Here is a 19,372-nt window from a genome sequence, read left to right on the forward strand (position 1 = left end):
CTGCCACTCTCTCGGTGTGCTGTGCCTTTGTGTTTGCTGTGGGTCTGCTTCCATCAGCTGTGGTCAGCGCTGATGCAGCCGGCTGGTGTTCATCGTGTCAGTTCTCTGCAAAGACACTGTTATCATGTACTCTTGATCTCTTGTGAGGGAGACAAGAAGGTGGGTCCAGTGTTTTCACTGCCTGCCTCGCTGGGACTGTACGCCAACATGGACGTCGTTCATCTGGAGTACCACCTGTGGTTCTATCCAGCTGGCAGTGAAATCTGTCTTTTCAACCAGCTCCCTCACCTTGACTCGATCATCCTGGCAGTGGGAGGTCTACCTTCTCTCCCTCTGGCTCCTTCTGATCCGCAATATGTCAGTGCTGCTTTGCTTGATCACTCTGTGTTACCCTGGTTACAGTGGCCTTCACATAGTTTCTTCCTGAACACTTGGAATTTCGGTTACTTCATGTTCTTCTGCTGCTCTCCCTGTACTGACATCTGCCCACTTGTTCACTTCCTGCTCCTTACTGCTGAGCCTTTACTGTAATCACTGCTGCCTCTTCAGGCAGCTGCACTACTTCAAACAGCCCCTGACTGTGCTTGGCTCCTACTCTTGGGATCTCCTGACATGATTCCCCCACACCGCCCTGTCTCTCCTCCCTGCCTCGGGCTGCTGTCCCTCAGTGGGCCATGTTAGCTGCTTTGTGGGTCACACATGTTTGCTGTCCCTGTCTTGTCCATGTTATTTCTCCTTTTCCTGAGTCTATGATCGCACCTGCCTTACTCAGTGTGTCTTTCCCCAGGATAGAACCTTCATTGTTTGGGCCCACCCAAAAATCCACAGGAAGCTGCACTCTCTCAAAGTACCTGGAGCTGACTTCCCTCCACTGGTACTGCACTGGTAATGTTAATCTCCTCCACAGTTGTGGTGAAGGGTAGATCAGTTATAATTACTGACAACCCTGTGTCACGATGCTGGCCCCCTAATAAACCTCTTGAGGCTACAGTCAGGTGTTTGTCTAACCTCACCACCTCTATAAACGGGTCAGCAGTCATATCAGAAAGAGAGGGCACTGCTGTGGATTCTGTCTATTTTGGTGAGTGATTTTCTCTGTTCTCAGGACACTGCGATGACCATGACCTGAGATGCCACACCAAATACCAAATATCTCCTTCACCCTCCCATGTCTATTCAACCAGTTCCTTGCTACGTGCTGCAGTTGCTGCACAAAAAATCAAGTTCTCTGTAACGTCACAGCAGCTACATTCACTGCTGCCACTTTATGACTTCTCTCCCCCTCTTCTCTGATCTATCTCATTGGCTGATGATACTATCACAGAGTAGGCCACTATTCTCAGATCTAAAACTTCCTGGTGGGCTCTGCACAGGCTTTCCTTCAGCATCTCAGGAAGACTGGTTCATCCTCCCTGGATTATCTGACCCTAAGTACTCCTCATATGCTTGATATTTCCATTCTGCATAATCCAAGGCAGGCACATCAGCTCTCTGAACCACTGGCATTATTACTCCGCCCAGTCGCTGCCTCACTTCCCCTTTAAAATCTTTCTTCATTGCTGGCATTCCTGGTAGTTGCCCATGTACCATCCTGTGCCACGTATTCCTCGGGCACTTCACTTTTACCGAACATGTATATCTTTAGGGCGCATTTGGTGAATTTCAATCATTTCCTTGAATTTGCACCAGAATTCTGCATTCCCGCCAGTAACCTTCAATGAGAAAAACCCTGATAAAATGCTTTTCTTCTCCCCAGGAGTGAAGGGCTTATGGATGGTCATGATCAAGGTCAAGGGCTGGCTAAGGTCATCAGGGTTCTCAACCTGACACTGCCTAGACTCAATCGATGCCATTCCATCAGATATATCTGAGTATAACCTCTCCCTCACTAATTCCCAAACTATGCAAAATATGAATAATAGATGAAAATTAAACAGTGCATACTGAAAGCCATAGAGGACATACTCTGCACCTGCCACTTAGGTGCGTCTGAACTCATAATGCCTGTTGTATTCTTTTGCATATAAAAACCATTGCACCAAGGTTACAGACTTATTTTAAGACAGTCAAACACATTTGCAAATGAGTTTCCTTGAACAAATATACACACAACCCACTGCTGACCTTGTCTCACCAAATTAACACAAAAATATCTACTCCTACATAAACACATGCAAGCACCCAGACCACACTACTTTAATATCTACCAGTCCAGCTGTCCATCATATTCGTGATACATATTACCAACCTGAACAGAACCAAGTGTCAGTGCTAATTTTGAAAATACTCACCTGCTTAGACAGCTGAGATCGCTGGCCACATGATGGGTCACAAACATATCCTGGATGAGCCCCCAAATGTTGTAATGTGAACAAAGTCACCAGAGAGACACTGAAGCGAGAGGATATAGAAGTGTTTTGTTCAACAAAAAATGAGCAGCAGGCATCATATTGAGCCATTCTTGCTGGAAGAGGCCTCCTGACCCAATATTTCATGACGTTTTATATGCTAAAGATCAAAGTTAACGGCAAGATAATTCTATAGTTACCATCTATCTACAGTGCTTCCTTTGAATTACATATAATTTTCGCACCTCCTTCACATCCACACTTCAGACACCCAAAATGAATGTTCATCAGCATTGTCTGGTTTGCAATCCACTCCAGTCCACTGCTCCAGGAAAACTATTGTTCAGGGTTGCATTTTAAATTCAACCTACAATTTACATTCATGTCTGAAGATTGGTTGCTGGGGCCATACCCCAGTTGGTTTGGAGACTAAAAAGAACTGAGACAGAACAAAAACATTGAACCGTGAGAGTAGAATTTGAGGCACTGGTTAAAAATTAGAGAAAGTTAATTTTAGGATTGACATTAGGAGATTCTACACATAAAATAGTTAACAAAGGAACAATCTTTCAGATGGAATAATGGGATAAAATACTGTAATAATTTAAAATTGCATTCTGATTAGGATCTCTACAAAAGGGTGAATTAATTTGGATTTTAACAGTCTTTCTCATCTTAATTAACTGGCAAGTGAGTAAGTGGATTAGGTGCAAGTATTTAAAAGATAGGATGTACTGGCAGGCAATCAGTTTCTTATTTAGCTTACTAAAAGAGTTTAAGTACCTTTGATCTCTTCACGATCTAATTGGACATATGTCTTGAAGGAAGAGCTTCAATTTTGTTGATCTTATGGTTCACTCTGCATAAATCAGCCAGGATATTGCAGCTGAGCCAGTGGGAGACTGGTGGTGGAGTGGAAGTAGGTGCTCTCATAAGCTTGATTACTTTGAGGAAATAAGTCAGTTTATTTGTAGTGTTAGCAATGGGATAGCAATTTACTAATTTAATTTTTACACTTTCTATTGCAACAGATCTGATCTTTTGGAATAGGAGGAATTTCATTGTAACTACGTTGTGTCAAGATTGCCAATCCTGGAATTTGATCTCGCCAACCTATTATCCTTAGCAACGGAGGATGAAAAAACGTCAGGTAGGTAATCGATACAACTCCAGTCTAGAAATGCAAAAGTTTCCACCCACTCCAGTACAGATGAAGGAAGGGTTGGTGGTCTAATTTTCCTTTTCAAATTCCCATGGAACTCATATGTGATAATTGGGGATTGGTTTGTATTTTTGTGAGTATTAATCACCAGCCAAGGCACCATAGCTACAGCTATTGTTGAGTGCTTACATAGAACACAGGCCACAGAACATTACAGCACAGTGTAGGTCCTTCAGCTCATAAATTTGTGCCTATTTTTAACCTACTCTAAGATCAATCTAACCCTTCCCTCCTACAAAGCCCTCCATTTTTCTCTCATCCATATGCTTATCTACGAGTTTTTTAAAATGCCCCTAATGCATCTACTTCTATCACTACCACACATTCTGTTCTCTGTGGTTAAAAAAAAACTACCTCTGACAACTTTCCCCTATATTTTGCTCCATTCACCTCAAAATTATGACCCTTGTATTAGCCATTTCCACCTTTGGAAAAAGTCTCTGGCTATCCATTTGTTCTATGTCTCTTATTATCATGTACATCTCTGTCAAGTCACCTCTCACTCTCCTTTGCACTGAACAGAAAACCTCAACCTGTCCTCATAAGAACATGCTCTCCAATCCAGGTAGCATCCTGGTAAATCTCCACTGCATCCTCTCTAAACCTTCCACATCCTTCCTAGAATGAGGCAATAATAACTTGAACCAATAATTCTGATCGTAAGGTAGCTGTTTGTGCATACGGTGTCATATATATGGTATCAATGCTTTCATATGGAAAATCAGTGGAGGTGGATGCTACATATGGTAAGAGTCATGCATTTTGCTCCCCATGAAGGAAAAGAAGGTGTCCCTCACATGCAGGTCATGGCAAGTTAGGTAAGATACACCTTTTAATTAAATTAAAACAGAAAATGCTGGAGGAACTCGGCAGATGAAACGGCATCTGTGGAGAAAGAAACAGTGTTAATGGTTCAAGTCAAAGACTCCACTGGAACTGGGAAAGAGCAAAAAATAAGTTACATTTAAGTTGCAAAGAAGATTAGTGTGGGATGGACACTGAAATTGCCCAGTATGTCTATGGAAAGAGAAAGCTATATTAACCATTCATTACATGTGGGTAGTCTTACAGCAGAAATTAACAGTTCTGATGCAAAATGAAAAAGTGAGTTACATAAAATTATTTGGTTTGATGTTGGAAAGGTTGCAACATGCCTAGGTGGAAGATGAGTTGCTGTACCTCAAGCTTTCAGAAGGCCACAGGCAAATGGGTCAGAGAATTACAGCAATAAGCATTTCGAAGCTCAGGAGCATCCCAGTGGCTGAGTGGAGATGTTCCACAAAGCATTTGGTTCAGCTGCAGCTCTGACCTGCATTTCACATGTCCCTTTGTTTACTTCCTCTCTCTCCAGATGTCTTTACAATCTGTTAACCAGATATCACTGTAAATATTGAAATCACATGGGCAACTACAGCCTTATCTAAGAGATATTTCTTTTGTCTTATCTGAGGTATTCCACTTTTGACCTATTCCCCTCTATCTTTTTACAACTTAACATTTACATTGATGGATCAGTTTAATTTGACATCACGTTCGGCACAGTTTTCCGTGTTGTAGCATGCTGCGCTCTATGTCTATGATATCTCACCGTAAATTAAAATTAAAAAGGTGCACTCGCTGGGAGTCTGAAATAAGAATAAAAACTGCTGGAAACACTCAGCAGGCCAGGCAGCACAAATGGAAGTTAATGTGAACTCACTGATGCTACCAGACCTGCTGCATTATTCCAGCATTTTCTGTTTTACTTCAATTTGTTATCATCCACAGTTATTTGATTTCCAGCTTTTAATATTTGTGTTTTTGTACAATACATTTAAAATTTGTTTAAAGCATCACGGAGGGACCATTTTTTTCTTTTAGAAGCCAGTCAGGTATGTGTTGACATGAATTCTCATGTTTGGTTTTCCCAACCATTTTGGTCGGTTGGGGAAACCATTAAAGATCCCTTTGACAGAATTTAAGTTAAAATATTTGTGATGTAATCTGTACATGATAATCATTTTTCCCACCGCAATACACTTTAACAATACATAAACCAGGACATTAATGTCATAATGTACAGTGCAGATGGAACATTCAATTTTATGATAAGGATTCAAAATATTATTTTTTTCTTTCATTTTCATTCCCTGAGAAAATTTTCTGAAACAAAACATTACTTTCTTTACATTAAAACTTCCAGATTGAGATAAGGAAGAAGTGGACAACCCTCTGCATTCATAACTAACCTCAACCTAGAGGCCAGTTCCAGATGGTTCTCCCATCTGTGAGGTCACTTTTAAATCAAATTTGAAAATATCAGGTTAAGAACATTAGAAATAGGAATGTTAATAAGACATCCAGCTGCTTGAGCCCACTTGACTATCCTTTAAAATCCTGAACATTGCTTCACTTTCTTGCCTGGTCCCAACACCACATGTAAACTCTAATGCCAAAATCTATTGATCTTAATCTTGAGTAAACTCACTAACTGAGCGTTTACTGTGCACACACATTGGAGAATTCCAACTGCTGCAATGATTTATGACCTGCTAAGCCAAGTAATTCCTGTCTCAAATATTAAATGGCTGATCTATTATTTCAAGACTTGCCAGTTACAGGGATTTTCTTATTCATTTTCTGCCCATTGGGCAACCTGCAGACAATCACAAGTGGCAAAAGGGCGTGATCAGGAATGAATGAATTGTGTACGTTAGAATCCTTAGTGAACACAAGATGGTAAATAAGTAATCTATTATGGACAGATCTGCAGAGTCTCCATGTTAATATTTAATTGACACCTTGAGAGCTTTTGAAGAAAATAATCCTAGATGTTGCCTTTCACAAGCTCTGAATATCGCTGAGTTCTGTAGTTGAACAATACTGAAATCAATTTGTACAAGTCACCCAAAAGGAAATACTATAATAACCAGAGTTATTTTAGTGATAACTATTGGTCTAGATCATGGCAGAGAACTCTGCAATTCTTCATTGTAGTGCCATTAAATCTTAAATTTATGCACTTGAGAGAACGAACAGGGTCAAAATTCTACAGCACATTACAGGCCCTTCAGCCCACAATGTTGTGCCGACTATGTATCCTTCATGGAAGAGGTAAGAAAGGGAATATCATGGAGGAGGTCGGAACCAGAGGGAGGTGACAGGCAGGTCTTGAGAGAGGGGGAATTGTAGAGAAGGGGTGAGAGGGTAGCCACCCACCTTCTTATTCTGGTTCCTGCTCCCTTCCTTTCCAGTCTTGATGAAAGTTCTTGACCCAAAACACCTATTATTTATTCCTCTCCATATATGTTGCTTGACTTGCTGAGTTCCTCCAGTATATTGTGCATATTGCCCTCATCTCTTTATCTGTAAGGTCACTAATTGCCTACTACCTAGTCTTTGCAAAAAGAATAATGACCAAACTTCACTAGCTCCTGAGGAACAGGGAGTTCAACCAATTCCTGCAAACTCTTTGGACGAACATTTCCATAACTCACTCTAAGCTCTCAATCATAAGAATAGTAATGCTATTTGGTTACCACTTCAAAGTTCAACAACTGATGCAGCTCCCCAAACCCATTTACCTCGTGTGCAATCCTTCGGCAGAATATCTGTTGAAAACACTGTGATTTTGTTGCTTTGGAACGTGTTACTCTCCTCACAATAAACAATTTATAGCACAGCAAACAAAGTCAAAGTTGAGTTCGCCATTATATACACAAGTACACATGCAATTTAAAGCTTACTTGCAGCAGCATAACCGGATAAACAGCAATCACATGGAAAACCCTCAATGTGGACTGCTGTGTGCCCCACTTCCCCTTACTGAAATGCACAGTCAATTCCTTGGTCTTGCCGACATTGAGTACAAGGTTGTTGTTGCAACACCACTCAACCAGTCAATCTCTCTCACTCCTGTATGCCTTCCGGTTGCCATGTGAGATTCTGCCAATGACAGCACAATCAGTAGGGAATATGCACTAGCTGCATCCTATGTCTAATGAAATGGACACTGAGTGCTTGTTCCTGATCTTCTGCTGTTCTAGCCCATCCCCTTCAAGGTTCAACATATTGTGTGTTCAGAAATACTCTTCTTCACACCACTGTTGCAATTCATGGTTACTTGAATTACTGTCAGCTTAAACCAGTCTAGCCATTCACTGACCTCCCTCATTAACAAGGCATTTTTGACACAGAATTGGTGGTTTTTAGGTTTGTTTTGCACCACTCTCTGTAAACTCTAGACTGTTGTGTCTGAAAATTGCAGGAGATCAGCAGTTTCCGAGATGCTTAAACCACCCCGTCTGGCACCAACAATCATTCCACGGTCAAAGTCAGTTAGATCACATTTCTTCCCCGTTCTGATGTTTGATCCAAACAACAAAGGTTCAAAGGTTCATTTTATCATCAAAGTATGTCTCAGAATACAACTCTGAGATCTCTATAAAATACAGAAAACCATCGAAGTAGTTGAAAGACATCTTGCATGAAAAGAAACAAAAACTCGCAAATCTTAACCTCCCCCAACTCCTCCCTCACACAAAAACTAAGGGATCACCCAAACCCCCCAAACGTTTCTACAGATGGCTGTGGAGGCCAAGTCATTGGGTATATTTAAAGCAGAAGTTGATAGGTTCTTGATTAGTCAGGGTGTCAAAGGTTACGGGTAGAAGGCAGGAGAATGGGGTTGAGAGGGATAATAAATCAGCCATGATGGAATGGCAGAGCAGATTCAATGGGCCAAATTTCCTAATTCTGCTCCTATGTTTTATGGTCTTATAATTATGCTGTCCATAATTTCATATCTCCAGAACAGTTATAAAAATCAAACTCTCCTCTGAGAATGATCAGAAATATTCAGGTGTCTGTAGCGGTGTGCTACAAGCAGCGCTAAAATTACGACACGGAGTCGGTAACTGCAGTCGAAGGAAAAAACTTTATTCGAAAACTTCAGCCTCACTTTTAAGCCTCTGTCAACCGGCCCCCCATGGCGAAGAGGCTCCAAAGCTCTGTGCTCGCAAACCCCCGTAGGCTATCTAATTGTGAGTCGGTTCGGATACGCTAGGAAATGAGGCGCTACATAACCCCCCCCCAGAACCGGCGATACACCCCCCAATGTCCACAGCCTGGGCCAGAACCTGCTTGGGAGGTCGGCCTCTGCGCCGAGGCGCCGGAAACTCGGCCGGTTGCGCCAGGTCCACATGGGCCGGCTTGAGGCGGTCCACCGTGAAAACCTCCTCCTTCCCCCCAACGTCCAGCACGAACGTGGACCCGTTGTTCCGGAGCACCGTAAACGGCCCCTCGTATGGCCGCTGCAGCGGTGGCCGATGCCCGCCCCTTCGTACAAACACAAACTTACAGTTCCGTAGGTCTTTGGGTACGCAGGTCGGGTGCCGCCCATGCTGTGAAGTGGGTATGGGGGCCAGGTTACCGAGCTTCTCGCGAAGTCTGCCCAGGACTGCAGCGGGTTCTTCCTCTTGCCCCCTCGGGGCTGGTAGGAACTCCCCGGGGACGGCCAGGGGCGCGCCGTATACCAACTCGGCCGACGAGGCGTGCAGGTCGTCCTTGGGCGCTGTGCGGATGCCGAGAAGGACCCAGGGAAGCTCGTCCGCCCAGTTGGCTCCTCGCAGGCGGGCCATGAGGGCCGACTTCAGGTGACGGTGGAAACGCTCCACTAGCCCGTTCGACTGTGGGTGGTAGGCAGTGGTGTGGTGCAGCTGAGTCCCCAAAAGGCTGGCCATAGCTGACCACAGGCTGGAGGTGAACTGGGCGCCTCTGTCGGAGGTAATGTGGGCTGGTACACCAAAGCGGGATATCCAGGTGGCGAGCAGGGCTCGGGCGCAAGATTCGGAGGTGGTGTCGGTGAGCGGGACCGCCTCTGGCCATCTTGTGAACCGGTCCACGATAGTCAGGAGGTAACGCGCTCCGCGCGACACTGGCAGGGGGCCCACGATATCCACATGAATGTGGTCGAAACGCCGGTGGGCGGGATGGAACTGCTGCGGTGGGGCTTTGGTGTGCCGCTGAACCTTGGCCGTCTGGCAGTGCATGCACGTTCTGGCCCATTCACTGACCTGTTTGCGGAGACCGTGCCAAACGAACCTGCTGGAAACCAGCCGGACAGTTGTCCGGATGGAGGGATGCGCCAAGTTATGAATGGAGTCGAAAACACGTCGCCGCCAGGCTGCGGGGACGACCGGACGGGGCTGGTCGGTGGCGACGTCACAGAGTAGGGTCCTCTCACCTGGGCCCACGGGGAGGTCCTGGAGCTGCAAACCAGAGACTGCAGTCCTGTAACTCGGAATCTCCTCATCTACCTGCTGTGCCTCTGCCAGTGCCTCAAAGTCTACCCCTTGGGAAAGGGCATGAACGGTAGGGCGAGAGAGCGCGTCCGCCACGACATTGTCCTTACCCGAGACGTGCCGGACATCCGTTGTGTATTCAGAGATGCAGGACAGGTGGCTTTGCTGGCGGGATGACCAGGGGTCGGATGCTTTCGTAAACGCAAAGGTAAGCGGTTTGTGGTCCGTGAACGCGGTGAAGGGCCGACCTTCTAGGAAGTACCTGAAATGCCGGATTGCCAGGTAGAGCGCCAACAGTTCCCGGTCAAAAGCACTGTACTTGAGCTCGGGTGGCCGCAGGTGTTTGCTGAAAAACGCCAGGGGTTGCCAGCGACCTGCGATGAGCTGCTCCAGCACCCCACCGACTGCCGTGTTTGATGCGTCCACTGTGAGGGCGGTAGGGGTGTCCATTCTGGGATGTACTAGCATTGCGGCGTTCGCCAAAGCTTCCTTCGTTTGAACGAAAGCGGCGGCGGACTCCTCGTCCCAGGTAATGTCCTTGCTCGGACCCGACATCAGGGCGAACAGGGGGCGCATGATCCGGGCAGCTGAAGGGAGGAAGCGGCGGTAGAAATTGACCATACCTACGAATTCCTGAAGGCCTTTGATCGTGGTGGGTCGGGGGAAGTGGCGGACCGCATCTACCTTAGCGGGCAGAGGGGCTGCCCCGTCTTTAGTAATCCTGTGGCCCAGGAAGTCAATGGTATCAAGTCCGAACTGGCATTTGGCAGGGTTGATTGTAAGACCGTACTCACTCAGTCGGGCGCAGAGTTGACGGAGGTGGGACAGATGCTCCTGACGACTGCCGCTGGCTATGAGGATGTCATCCAAATAGATGAACGCGAAGTCCAGGTCCCGTCCCACCGCGTCCATTAACCGCTGGAACGTCTGTGCGGCATTCTTCAGGCCGAACGGCATGCGGAGGAACTCGAAGAGGCCAAACGGGGTGATGAGAGCCGTTTTGGGGACGTCGTCAGGATGCATCGGGATTTGATGGTACCCTCGGACAAGGTCGACCTTGGAGAAGATCCGAGCGCCGTGCAGGTTTGCCGCAAAGTCCTGAATGTGCGGCACAGGGTAGCGGTCCGGTGTGGTAGCCTCGTTCAGCCTGCGGTAGTCGCCGCACGGTCTCCAGCCCCCCGTCGCTTTGGGCACCATGTGCAGGGGGGAAGCCCAGGGGCTGTCGGACCGCCGGATGATCCCCAATTCCTCCATTCTCTGGAACTCCTCCTTCGCCAGTCGGAGCTTGTCCGGGGGAAGCCGCCGAGCACGGGCATGGAGGGGTGGTCCCTGTGTCGGGATGTGGTGCTGTACGCCGTGCCTGGGCATGGCTGCTGTGAACTGCGGTGCCAGAACCGATGGAAACTCCGCCAGGACCCTGGTGAAGTCGTTGTCGGACAGCGTGATGGAGCCGAGGTGAGGGGCTGGCAACTGGGCCGCGCCCAGGGAGAACGTCTGAAAGGTCTCGGCGTGTACCAGTCTCTTCCTGGGCAGGTCAACCAGCAGGCTGTGAGCTCGCAAAAAATCCGCACCCAGAAGCGGTTGGGCTACGGCGGCCAGTGTGAAGTCCCACGTGAACTGGCTGGGGCCGAACAGTAGCTGCACCTGACGGGTGCCATAGGTCCTTACTGTGCTGCCATTCGCGGCCCTCAGGGGGGGACCCGGTGCCCTGCTGCGGGTGTCGTAACTCGTCGGAGGTAAAACGCTGATCTCAGCCCCAGTATCGACCAAAAACCGGCGTCCCGACCTTCTATCCCACACATACAGGAGGCTATCCCGATGGCCAGCCGCCGTAGCCATCAGCGGCGGCTGGCCCTGGCGTTTCCCGGGAACTTGCAGGGCGGGCGGCAACGGCGGGCTTCTGCGCCCCACCGCTGGTGGTAGAAGCACCAGTGGTCATTGGGCCGGGGGTTAGTGGGCTCTGCGGCCGGGCCTGGACTGGTTTGCTGCCGGGAGCGTGGCTGGGAGATCTGTGCGATGGACGCCCCGCTCACCTTTTTGGCGTTCCACAGCAAGTCCGCCCGGGCTGCCACCTTCCGGGGGTCACTGAAATCCGCGTCGGACAGCAGCAGGTGTATGTCCTCGGGCAGCTGCTCCAGGAATGCCTGCTCAAACATGAGGCCTGTGTGTCCCTCGGCCAGAGACAACATCTCATTCATTAAAGCCGATGGAGGTCTGTCGCCCAAGCCATCCAGGTGCAGTAAACGGGCAGCCCGCTCGCGCCGTGAGAGTCCGAAAGTCCTGAGGAGCAGGGCTTTGAATTCCGTGTACTTGCCGTCTGCCGGGGGCGACTGTACGAACTCCGCGACCTGGGCAGCTGTGTCCTGGTCGAGGGAGCCCACCACGTAGTAGTAGCGGGTGTCTTCTGAGGTGATCCGGCGAACGTGGAATTGGGCTTCGGCTTGCTGGAACCATAGGTCCGGGCGCTGTGTCCAGAAACCCGGCAGTTTCAACGAAACCGCATGAACAGAGGCGGCGTCGGTCATTTCTGGTCCAAAAATCGTTTGGACCGTCGGGGTCACCAATTGTAGCGGTGTGCTACAAGCAGCGCTAAAATTACGACACGGAGTCGGTAACTGCAGTCGAAGGAAAAAACTTTATTCGAAAACTTCAGCCTCACTTTTAAGCCTCTGTCAACCGGCCCCCCATGGCGAAGAGGCTCCAAAGCTCTGTGCTCGCAAACCCCCGTAGGCTATCTAATTGTGAGTCGGTTCGGATACGCTAGGAAATGAGGCGCTACATGTCAGTGTTATTCGTGTTGCCATTGAAAGATTGTTTTTAAACAGTGCATCAGGAGGCACAGTAGTGTAGTGGTTACAATAACTGTATCATAGCACCAGCAACTCAGGTACAATTCTGCTGCTGTCTGTAAGAAGTTTGTACATTCTCCCTGGGTTTCTTCCAGGTGCACAGGCTTCCTCCCACATTCTAAAACTGTACAGATTAGGGTTAGTAAGTTGTAGGCATGTTACGTTGGTGCCAGAACCCCCCACCAACTGTGTTGGTCATCGACATAGATGATACCTTTCACTGTATGTTTTAATGCACATGTGACAAATAAAGCTGATCTAATCAGCCTCAAAGGGCATTAGATTCAAGTCTCTTGCCTGCTGTGCAATTACTTCTCTATGTGTCTAGCTCAGGAATAACCACCAAATTGGAATATTGAAAAAAAATTCAATGCCTTAAGATCTGACCTCAAGTTATTTAAACATATAACATATAACCATATAACAATTACAGCATGGAAACAGGCCATCTCGGCCCTTCTAGTCCGTGCCGAACCCTTACTCTCACCTAGTCCCACCTACCTGCACTCAGCCATAACCCTCCATTCCTTTCCTGTCCAAATACCTATCCAATTTTTTTTTAAATGACAAAATCTAATCTGCCTCTACCACTTCTACTGGAAGCTCATTCCACACAGCTACCACTCTCTGAGTAAAGAAGATCCCCCTCATGTTACCCCTAAACTTTTGCCCCTTAACTCTCAACTCATGTCCTCTTGTTTGAATCTCCCATACTAATTCCAGTATGTGTTGTAATTATAGCCTAACAATTTCAACAACCACCAGAAGGAAGCAAACTGATAACCCCCCCAAAGTTCAAAGTAAATTTATTATCACAATACAAATATGTCACCATACACTACCCTGAGACTCATTATCTTATGGGTGTTCACAGGAAGTCCAAGAAACACAATTAAATCAATGGAAGACCACAACTAGCAAGAACGATGAACAACCTGTGTGCAAAAGTCAACAAACTGTGCAAATACAAAAAGAAAGTAAACGAGTAAGTAAAAATAGTAAAGAAGCAAAAAATATCGAGAGCATGAGATAAAGAATCATGGAAACTGAGCCCATAGCTTGTGGGAGAAGTTCAGTGATGGTGTGAGTGAAGTTGAGAGAAGTTATCCCCTCTGGTTCAAGAGCCTGATGTTTGAGGGGTAATAACTGTTCCTGAACCTGATGATATGAATCCTGAGGCTCTGGTACCTCCCTCCTGATGGCAGCAGTGAAAAGAGGCATGGCCTGGGTGGTGAGGGTCCCTGGTGATAGAAGCTGCTTTTCCTGTGACAGTGTTCCATGTAGATGTGCTCAATGGTGAGGAGGGCTTTACCCGTGATGGATGGAGCTGTATCCACTATTTTTTTATAGGCTTTTCCATTCAAGGGCTTTGGTGCATCCATACCAGGCCATGATGCAGTCAGTCAATATACTCTCCACCATACATCTATAGAAGATTGTCAAAGTTTTAGATGACATGCCAAATCTTCACAAACTTCTAAGAAAGTGGAAGTGCTGCTGTGCTTTTTTCGTAATGACACGAACATGCTCGGCCCAGGATAGGTCCTCTGTCAAGATAACACCAAGGAAATTGAAGTTGTTCCTTCTGTATCTCTGATCCCCCAATGAGGACTAGCTCATGGACCTCCGATTTCCTCATCCTGAAGTCAATAATCAGCTCCGTGGTCTTGCTGACATTGAGTGAGAGGTTGTTGCTGTGGCACCACTCATCCAGATTTTCAATCTCCCTCCTATATGCTGATTTGTCACCACTTTTGATTTGGCCGACATTACTGATGTCATCAGCAAACTTAAATATAGCATTGGAACTGTGCTTAGTATCACAGTCATAAATATAAAACAAGCAGAGCAGGGGGCTAAACACACAGCCTGTGGTGCACCTGTGGAGGAGGAGAGCCAATCCAGACTGACTGAAGTCTGCAAGTAAGGAAATTGAGGATCCACTTGCACAAGGAGGTACTGCCGACTGACACTGATACCAATCATTCTGAAGCGCTTTGAATGGCAGACAATGGCACACATCAAAAACTCTACTCCTGACACATTGGACACTCATGAATATGCTTACTAACAGAACCACTCTACAACAGATGCCATAGCATCTGTCATCCACCTGGCCCTGACATGTCTAGAAAACAAGGGCACTTATGTCAGAGTGCTGGTTCTGGATTCCAACACGCTTGTCCCACAGACCTTGATGAACAAATTCCTGCTCCTTAGTTTAATTACACCATTATGTAACTAGGTGTTGGACTTCCTAATGAACAGACTTCCGACGTTCACAACTACTCCTCCCTCCCCGTCATTCTCAACATGGGTGTCCCCCCCAGCTCTGTATGCTGAGTCCATTGTTGTACACTCTGCTCACACATGACTGCACAACCAAACACCCAAGCAATCACAGCATTGATGCCAATGAGATGACATCACCAACAACAATCAGACGGCCTATAGACAGGGGGTAGAAGAGCGTGAAGTCGGCTGCCAGGCGAATAGCCTCTTCCTTAACATCAACAAGCAGAAGGAGATGGTTATTAACTTCAGGAGAACTCATACCCCTTTACATCGGCAGCACAACAGTGAAAACTGCAAGCGGTTTCAACAGGGTGCATCTACAGAAAAATACACCTATGGTAAGCACTGAAATTGCACCCCTGTCCAAACATCTGACACCCATCTTTTAGATAACTATACCATAATATCAGCTCAAAAATAAAAGTCAAACTCGTTAATCTTTTAATTAACGAACTATGGCACTACATGAAAATTATAACTGCACCTTCCTTGCTTTTACTGATCCAAATTGGTCTATGATATGATCAAAATCAGTTTTTTCAGTTTCTTCTCTTTCTACACTCAGCAGAGCAAGATCACAGAGTCTGCCGAGACCCATGGAGGCTCTCAAACACTAAAGTATTAGTTTTAACTTGCTGAATGATCTCTCATAGCTGGCGATAGAAACTGTTAACATTATCTGAATAGCATTAAGAAGATTGAGGAAGAAGCTCTCATCTCCATACTGAACAATAAATTCAAGAAGCTCCTCAGGTCTTGATATTTTCATGTTGACCAGCCTTGATAGCAACTTTCTGCAATCCAAAATTTCTTCATATAGCTGCTGTCCATCAACATAAGCGCTGTACAATTCACCTAAATTTTTGCACTTCTTCTTTAAGTTGTTACTGTCGGTGCTGTAACACAATCCCTCGACATCGAGAAGGAACCCAAACTTGGTGTCAGTGTTGGGCAAATGAGTGAACCTTTGGTCCATTTCTCTCTGAAGACGGTCAAGTGTTCCCTTCATGACTCTTTCTGTTTCCTCCGTAGCTGTTAACCCAGCCTCTCTTGAGTTCTCATCAGCCATTCGTTTCTTTCGTCTCTGACATCTTTGAAATTCAATATTCCATTCTTGACAGAGACTGACTCCTTCTTCGAATGACTCACTGACCAACACCTGTCTTTCATCATAAAAGTGATCTCGAAGGGCTTTCAAATCCAGGCAGCATCGTGGAAGTTCATGCTAGGATCATGCAGCCTCTTTTGAATACGGTCAATGCAAATGAGTATTTTGTTCCAAAATCCTAGCAGGTTCAGAAAATTGTAACTCAACATGTGGTTGTACAGCTGCCTTGCGTCACTTCTTGTTTCACTGGTCTTGTTTTCATTGTCTATAGTGTCCTGGAGAACTTGAAGTATCTCCTCAAGGTACTTGTTGACGGGCTTCACTGCTTCTGTGCTTGCACGCCACCTGGTTTCAGACTCCAACTTAACAACCACAGGCACGGCGTTTTTGAGTTTTTCCCAGCGCTGTGTTGAACGGGAGAAAAACACATAGAGAGCTTCGATGGATCCAAAAAATGTGACCATCATTGTATCCTGCTTGGCTGCATGTCCACCCACCAAGCTGAGTGAGTGATTGTCGCAATTCACAAACACTGCCAGGTTGTTTTTCTCACTTATTCTTTGATGAACACCACTTCTGTGTCCAGCCATCACAGCAGCATTGTCATAGCACTGTGACCAACAATCTTATAGCTCCATCTCGTCCTTCTTTAGCTATTTCAAGATGTCTTCAACCAAGCTCTCAGCATCCTTCTGGCTTATCTGGATAAAACCAAGGAAGGACTCTCTAACACGGACTGTTTTCCTCTCAAAATCAACTTCCACGTACCTCACTACTTCTGACATCTGCTCATGGTGTGCCTGATCAGGAGACGAGTTGAACATGAGACCATAGTACTTGCCTTTACAAATGCTTCTCAGTAAATTCTGACGAACAGTGGATGAATTTGTTCTGGACACCCGGTGAAAGATAAGATGTGGATCCAGGATGACTTTCCAAATGAGTGAGGTTTTCTTTTATTACAGGGTCAAAGATGGCCAGTAGTTTCAGTAAGCCAAGGAAATTTCCCACATTGGGGTCATTGTTTAGCTGAAGTGAATCTCTATGTCCTCACAAAGGCAGGTTCTGAGTCGCAAGGAATTTTATGCAGCATTCTCGTTAAGATATCACGCCACTTCTGCTTTTCCTTCTCAATCTGTGACTGAAATACCGTGTCAATAACTCCTCTGTTTCCAGCTAAATTTCTTTCCATTTCTTTCCACCATGTGAAGCATTCCCGATGTTCCTTGGCATTTTCATGAACGCTAATACTTTCAGGTGCTTTCCACTGGTTGAATCCACTTTCCTGCTCCATTGAGGATTGATGGTCTGACCGAGAATAGAGAAGACAACAGATACAAAATGCAAACTTTTTAGGAGGGGAATAGACCAGCCATGAGCGAGTCACTTCCTCACCACGACCTTTTCCCAATTTCCTCTTGAACCAAGTTTTGTTCATTGAGCGGTTATTTGTTGGTAGGAAAGGCCCCTCACTGTTCTGGAAATGCTTAGAAACTAGCTTTATTATTTCTGTTCTCAATGCGTCAGGCAGAATTGCTTTTCCAGTATCTTTAGCGAACTTCAGAAGTCCAATGTCATGCTGTTCAATCACTTCTGGTATGACAGTTTGAAGCTCTTTGACACCATCCAGTTCACTAGGTTCAGTGTTGTCAGGTTCAATCTTGTCAGGTAAAATCTCGTCAATAAACTCAACATCACCACCACCACCATTGTCTTCCCCTCCTGTCATGTCCACGTTCTCTGTGGCAGCCTCACTCTTAATCTCGTCATACTCGGATTTATCTGACTTGACTTCCTCCTCGGCTTGTGACGCATTTGTACTTGATCCATCTTCAGATTCTAACAAACTTGTAGCAGGTGCAGGCGACTCCATGGATCGTGTCGAACTACTTGTTCTGGGCTTTTCAAAGAAGGGAATGAAGAACTTGCTTGACTTCTTGGCTTCCTCCGTCTCCAACTTTTGTCTCTTCCATCCTTCAGGTCCACTTTCCTTCTTCTTCATGAAGAAATGTTTCATGGTCTTCTTACACAATGCTCTGAAATAAGGCCATCCTAGTGCTTCTCACCCATGATAATCAAAGACAGATCATACACAGAACCATAGAACATTACAACACAGAAACAGGCCTTTTGGCCCTTCTTGGCTGTGCCGAAACATTTCTCTGCCTAGTCCCACTGACCTGCACCTGGCCGATATCCTTCCATACACCTCTCATCCATGTACCTGTCCAAGTCTTTCTTAAATGTTAAAAGTGAGCCTGCATTTACCATTTCACCTGGCAGCTCATACCACACTCCCACCACTCTCTGTGTGAAGAAGCCCCCCCCCAATGTTTCCTTTAAACTTTTCCCCCTTCACCCTTAACCCATGTCCTCTGGATTTTTTCACCCCGAGCCTCAGTGGAAAAAGCCTGCTTGCATTCACTCTATCTATACCCATCATAATTGTATACACCTCTATCAAATCTCCCCTCATTCTTCTATGCTCCAGGGAATAAAGTCCTAATCTATTCAACCTTTCCCTGTAACTCAGTTTCTCAAGTCCTGCCAACATCCTCGTAAACCTTCTCTGCACTCTTTCAACCTTATTAATATCCTTCCTGTAATTCAGTGACCAAAACTGCACACAATACTCCAAACTCGGCCTCACCAATGCCTTATACAACCTCACCATAACATTCCAAGAAAATCTGAAGAAAATTCTTTTTTCACTATCCGAGGATGGCTCGTCTGACTTTTCTATTGAACTGCTCAGTGGCGCCCTCCTTCAAGTGGCCCCTAAGGCACGTGCTATACCTGCCATACCTTAGATATGCCACCGATTTTCAATCTCCTGGGAATGTACACCACACACAACCTCTCACGGTCCCAGAACATATCCTACACTGTCAAGAAAGTTCACCAATGCTTTTACTTTCTGAGGAGGGTTAAGAGAGCTAGACTTTGCACATCTATACTCATGCTATTCTAAAGAGCATCCTAACAGTTTGCATTACTGCTTGGTACATCTGGTGGATGGGAAGGCTCTACAATGGGTAGTCAAAATGGCCCAACATGTTCCTGGCACCAGCCCACTCGCCATCAAGGACACATATACAGAAAGATGCCCAAACAGGGCCAGTACCATGATGACAGGTCCCACCCTGTTCATGAACTCCCATCAGTGAGGAGACTACACAGCATCCGTGCCAAGACCACCAGACTCAAAAACATCAGTCAGGTTGATCAACAACTCCACCACTACTTTATTATTTCCTGTCAATCAGCTT

General features: G+C 46.2%; 1 protein-coding gene across 2 annotated transcripts in view; it reads left to right on the forward strand.

Moving 5' to 3' along the window:
* ccdc117 (coiled-coil domain containing 117) overlaps positions 1-19,372 on the forward strand; it is a 76,286-nt gene that overhangs the window by 26,727 nt on the left and 30,187 nt on the right. The window contains exons 4-5 of one of the 2 annotated variants that reach the window (XM_059988432.1): positions 3,380-3,498; positions 13,575-13,685. The gene's annotated coding sequence lies outside the window, so the exon portion shown is untranslated. Of the gene's footprint in view, positions 1-3,364; positions 3,499-13,574; positions 13,686-19,372 lie in introns of those variants that run through there. The other variant, XM_059988433.1, reaches the window with a different exon arrangement.

This window comes from Hypanus sabinus, chromosome 13, assembly GCF_030144855.1.
Source record: "Hypanus sabinus isolate sHypSab1 chromosome 13, sHypSab1.hap1, whole genome shotgun sequence".
NCBI classification, from domain to species: domain Eukaryota; kingdom Metazoa; phylum Chordata; class Chondrichthyes; order Myliobatiformes; family Dasyatidae; genus Hypanus; species Hypanus sabinus.